Source organism: Nycticebus coucang, chromosome 2, assembly GCF_027406575.1.
Source record: "Nycticebus coucang isolate mNycCou1 chromosome 2, mNycCou1.pri, whole genome shotgun sequence".
Classification (NCBI taxonomy): domain Eukaryota; kingdom Metazoa; phylum Chordata; class Mammalia; order Primates; family Lorisidae; genus Nycticebus; species Nycticebus coucang.
This window is the reverse complement of record NC_069781.1, coordinates 115662109-115667860: the sequence shown is the minus strand read 5'-3', so window position 1 is coordinate 115667860 and position 5752 is coordinate 115662109. Positions and strand designations below refer to the sequence as shown.

Sequence of the window (5752 nt, the reverse complement as noted above, 5' to 3'; positions counted from 1 at the left end):
GGATACACCACTGGACCTGCCTAATTTTTTTTTTTTTTTTGGTAGTTTTGTAGAAATGGGATTTTGCTATGTTGCTCAGGCTGGTCTCCAACTCCTGGCCTCAGTTGATCCTCCTGCTTGGGCCTCCCAATGTGCTAGATTTATAGGCATGAGCCACTGCACCTGGGCCATTTCATTTAGTTGAATAATACTCCATGGTATGGATGGACCATAATTTGTTTATCCACTCACCCTGGTGCTCAATAAATAACCATCAGTGAATAAATAGATCCCACTGATGGACATTTGGGCTGTTTCCGGTTTGGGGATGTTATGAAGTTACTATGAACAGTTATGTCTTTGTGCTCATTTTGACAACATTTATACTAAAATTGGAATGCTACAGAGAAGATTAGCATGGCCCCTGTGCAAGGATGACATGCAAATTCGTGAAGTTTCATATTTAAAAAAACAAACAAACAGTATGTCCGAGTCTTTGTGTGGACACGTGCTCGTTAGTTATCTATTTCCACCTAAAAAACACCCCTAAACTCAGTTCCTTGAAATAGTCAACATTTATCATCTTACACAGTTTCTGGAGATCAGAAATTTGTGCAGAATGTATCTGGGTTGTTCTGGCTTGGGGTTTCTCATAAAGTTGCAGTCAACTGTGGCTGCCTCATCTGAAGGCCACTCTACGTGGCCTTTCTAGCAGGACGGTGTAGTTTTCTTTACATGGTGGCTGGTCTCTAAGAGCCAAAGAGAGGGAGCTCAAAATGGAAGCCACAATGATTCTGTGAACTCATCTTTGAAATGCTATCCCATTATAAGTGTCACATTCTGTTTGAGCTACTAACTTCAACTCACATGCTAGAAGAAGCAAGGAGGGGTCATTGTGTGCTATCCCAGAGGTGGTTTGGGGGTCATCCAATACCACTGACCCATAGGCTTTAAATATTTAAGCAAACATTTAGGTTTTTTCTTTTGCCTCAGCCTCCGAAGTTGCTGGCACTACAGGTGCTCGCCACAATGCCCAGCTATTTTAGAGACGAGGTCTCGCTCTAGCTCAGGCTGGTCTCAAACCCGTGCGCTCAGGCAATCCACCTGCCTCGGCTTCCCAGAGTGCTAGGAAAATATTTAGCTTTTACTTAGTACTTCATAAGAACCTTCTCATTGGCTATGTACAACAGCATTCTGAGAAAGAACTAATGTGCCCACTTTGTAGGTAGAAAAATGAGCTCAGAAAAGTGATATCACCTGCCCACAGGCCATGATGGCCAAGAGTCAACAACAATATCTGAACCTGAGGCTTGGCGCCTGTAGCTCAGGGGCTAGGGCACCAGCCACATACACCAGAGCTGGTGGGTTCAAATCCAGCCCGGGCCTGCCAAACAGCAATGACAACTACAACCAAAAAATAGCTGGGCATTGTGGTGGGCGCCTGTAGTCCCAGCTACTTTGGAGGCTGAGGCAAGAGCATCGTGTAAACCCAAGAGTTAGAGGTTGCTGTGAGCTGTGACACCATGGCACTCTACCCAGGTTGACAGCTTGAGACTCTGTCTCGAAAAAGAAAAAAAAAAAGATCTGAGCCTGAGTTTTAAGTTCTTAGTGAGGGGGAGGCTGGCAGGGAAAAGGAACAGCAGCAGAGAAAGGGAGGAATGAAGAAAAGTGCAATTATGCTTTTTCTCCAGGGAAAGAGGAGAGGCACCCGCACAAGCACTAGGTTCTTTTATTGATGTCATAAACATTTATTGAGCACTTACTATATATCAGGTGCTGTTCTTGGTCGAGTGCACAGTGAGTGCAAAGGCTCTGAGATGGGACCTTTTGGGGGTGCGATTTTTGTTGTGTTGAGTGGAGACCCTGTAGACCCCTGCATGGAGAGACCCAGGGGCAGCTGGGCCCTGGATCTGAAGCCCAGGGGAATCTGAAGCTGCATACTGTGGGTGTCATGGGGTGTAGATGGGTTTGGAGTCTCAGGAGTGAATGAGGGTGCCCAGGAGGTGTAGAGGTGGTAGAGGGAACCCTAAGGACTGGTGTTGGACTTGGAGGGGGGTCAGTGGTGATCCTGACACCCACTGTCACTATCCTCCTAGAACTCCTAGTCTGATGGGTAACGATAGTGAACAAGGTGACAAATAGGCCATCACACCTGTCAGTGTTAAGCATCAGCAGGGGCAGGAGAGGAGGTCATTAAAGATGTCAAACAAAAAATAATTATAATTTGTTCCTGCATGCATTTGGTCCTTCAGTGTTTATTGAGCACCTACGGCATGCCAGGGCAGGTTTTAGAAACAGTGGTGATCAAGACAAAGATACCCTGTATCATGGCAGGACAGTTAGCCAATGAGTGGAGAGATAGATAAAGTAGATCGTTTCAGACCAAGAGAAGGGCTGGGGAGGAAACTTGGCAGCAGAGAGGGCTTGGGGTAGGGGTGCTGTTACTTAGGAATGGTCTGGGAAGACCCATGGAAGGAGGAGGCATTTTGAGCCAGGGCCCAAGGAACAAGGTTTCTGATCATAGTTTATAGGTTTCTCATGTGAGAGGAGCTTCAATCTATTTGTGGCAGGAACCGCAGGAGCTCCCCCTACCCTGGCTATGTCTGGCTCAGAGAGGGATGGAAGCCCTGAAGATGAGAGTTTCAAGGACTAATCTTCTCACATGCCAATCAACTCATAAATGGAGACTTTGACCTACCTTCACCCTCTTATCACAGACAGGGGAGAACAGCACATCAGGGTGCAGCTCTGAAGAGGGTGAAGGGCACCTGGAGTGTGGAATCTGGGTAGGGCCTGGTGGGGAGAGGAGAGTCAGGCTACATTGGGGCTGGGAGGGCTGTCGTAGTCAGGGGAGTTGTGTACAAGGACACCTTGGTTTTCTCCTCTGTAAAATGGGTTTCCAACCCCAAGACCACTCCAGGCTCTTCTATTCTTATGGAAAATATTTTAGGGTTTCTTGCAACTACTGAGCTCTGCCCTTGCTGCATGAGAGCAAGTGTAATTAATATGCAAACAGTGTGGCTATATTCCCATAAAACCTAATTAATGGACACTAAAATTTGAATTTCATATAATTTTCACATGTCCCAAATTAGTAATTTCTTTGGATTAAAAAAAAAACACCTCATTTTAAAAATGTAAAAAGCATTTTGAGCTCATGGACCATACATACAGAAGACACAAGTGGGCTAGATTTGACCCAGGTAGTGGTTTGCCCTTTCTTGTTCTAGGTGAGCCAGGCAGGCCCAGGTCCTGCCCTCATGGAGATCATGGTTAACAGGGGAAATGGAGTCCACAGACAGATGCCTGGAAGAATGCATAATTTCTTGTTGTGCTTCAAGAGGAGATACCTGATTTGGTCTGAGGAGTCAGGAAAGGTCTCTCCAAGCAGGTGACATTGGAACCAAGATGGAAAGAATGTGCAGAGGTGAGACAAGGAACCCAGAGAGGCAAAAGGGTTTGGGGCAGGGTCCACATTGTGAAAGGAACAAACTTACGTTTTTACAAATCTTGGTGGCTGTTTCTATTTCTACCTGCAATATAAGTATAAAGGTTGGCTTGGAGTCTGTAGCTTACATGGCTAAAGCGCCAGCCACATACGCCAGAGCTGGTGGATTCGAATCCAGCCCCGGCCTGCCAAACAACAATGACAACTACAACCAAAAAATAGCCGGGTGTTGTGGCAAGCACCTGTAGTCCCAGCTACTTGGGAGGCCGAGGCAAGAGAATCACTTAAGCCCAGGAGCTGGAGGTTGCTGTAAGCTTGAGGCTCTGTCTTAAAAAAAAAAAAAAAAAAAAGTATAAAGGTATTGGCAAGTTTTTCTTTCTTTCTTTCTTTTTTTTTTTTTTTGAGTTTTTTTGGCCAGGCCCGGGTTTGAACCCACCACCTCTGGTATATGGGGCTGGCATCCTAATCCTTTGAGCCACAGGCGCCACCCAGTATTGGCAAGTTTTTCAAAGGGCTGACAGTAGTGCCTGGTATACATCAGGCCCTCCATTAATGCTTGTTCCCAGCCTGAATATAATAGGCACTGGATTGATGTCTGGTGCATACCTGGTTTACAGTAGGCACTCTGTTAATGCTTGTGTCCTGTATGGTACACAGCAGGTGCTGCACTAATGCCTGGTCCATACCTGCCATATACTATGGGTAGCAGACGTTGCATTAATGCCTAGTCAGTGCCTGGTACATAGCAAGAACTCCATTAATACTTACTTTCGTCATATTTGACATACGGTAGGCACTGTATTTATTTATTTTTTTAGAGACAAGAGTCTCGCTTTATCACCCTCGGTAGAGTGCTGTGGCATCACAGCTCACAGCAACCTCAAACTCCTGGGCTTAGGCGATTCTCTTGCCTCAGCCTCCTGAGTAGCTGGGACTACAGGCTCCCGTCACAGCACCTGGCTATTTTTTTGTTATTGTAGTTTGGCCAGGGCCGGGTTTGAACCTGCCACCCTCGGTATATGGGGCTGGCGCCCTACTCATTGAGCCAGAGGCGCTGCCCAGCAGGCACTGTATTAATATTTGTGCCCTGGGCTGGGTGCAGTGGCTTATTGCAGTAGTCCCAGGAATTTGGGAGACTCAAGCAGAAGGATGGTTTGAGGCCAGGAGTTCAAGACTAGCCTGGGCAATGTAGCAAGACCCCGTCTCTAAAAAAAATAATTAAAAGATATTAGCAGGCACACTGGTGTACACCTGTAGTCTTAGCTACTTGGTAAACTGGGGGGAGGATCACTTGAACCCAGGAGTTTGAGGCTACCGTGAACTATGATGATACTGCTGTATTCCAGCCTGGGTGAGAAATAAAGACCTTGTTTCTACCCCCACTCTACTGCAAGAGAAAAAAACAAACTTGTGTCCTGTATGGTATATACACCTATATTCAGTAGGTGCTGAATTAATGCCTGGTCCATGTCTGTATATAGCAGCAGCAGTGCATTAATACTTGTGCCCTGTCTGGTATATAGCAGGCATTCCATTAATGTCTGGTTCATGTCTGGCATATAATAGGAGCTGCATTAATGCTTGGTCCGTGCCTGGTATATGAAAGGTACTTCATTCATGTTTTTGCTGTGTCTGGTATATAGCAGGTATGCATTAATACGTGTTCCCTGTCTGGCATGTAGCAGGTGCTTCCTTAATGCCTTGTCCAAGTCTGGCATACAGTTGAAGTTTTATTAATGCTTGACCCATGCCTGGTATATAGCAGATACTACATTAATACTTGTGTCCTGTCTACCATGTAGCAGGTACTCTATTAATGCTTCGTCCATGTCTGGCATATAGTAGGAGTTTCATTAATGCTTGACCCATGCCTGGTATATAGCAAGAGCTCTATTAATGCTTTTGCTGTGTCGCGTATAATTAATGCCTGATACGCAATAGGCATCCCATTAACAACGAGTGAGTGAAGGCTGGTTTCCAGAGAGGCAATGTCACGGCGCTTCCTGGGGGAAGCGGCGGCTTCCTGCGAATCCGAAGACTGTGAGAGCCGGCACCGCCGCGCAGCTGCACGCCTCTCACTCCCGAGCCAGCCCGAGCGGGCCCGAGCTGGCCCGAGCGGAGCCCAGAGAAGCTGAGTGGAGCCGGCGGAGTCCGCCACATTCCCACAATCCCGGGCGGCCCCGCCCCGGCTCCCGGCTGCGCGTCCCCCTTCCCAAGTCGGCGCAACCAAACCCGCCGGCGCCTCCGCCCCGCCCCTCCCGCGCGCGCAGACGCCCCTCCCAGACCGCTAGTCCTGCCCACGCGGTGGGCGCACCGGGCCACAGG

At 47.6% G+C, this 5752-nt stretch overlaps 1 non-coding gene across 1 annotated transcript; it reads left to right on the top strand.

The window, feature by feature from the left end:
- The first annotated feature begins 341 nt into the window (after positions 1–341).
- LOC128580052 (U6 spliceosomal RNA) lies at positions 342–446 on the top strand. The gene has a single exon (XR_008378412.1). It is a non-coding gene; the product is annotated as a U6 spliceosomal RNA (small nuclear RNA).
- Positions 447–5752: the final 5306 nt, after the last annotated feature.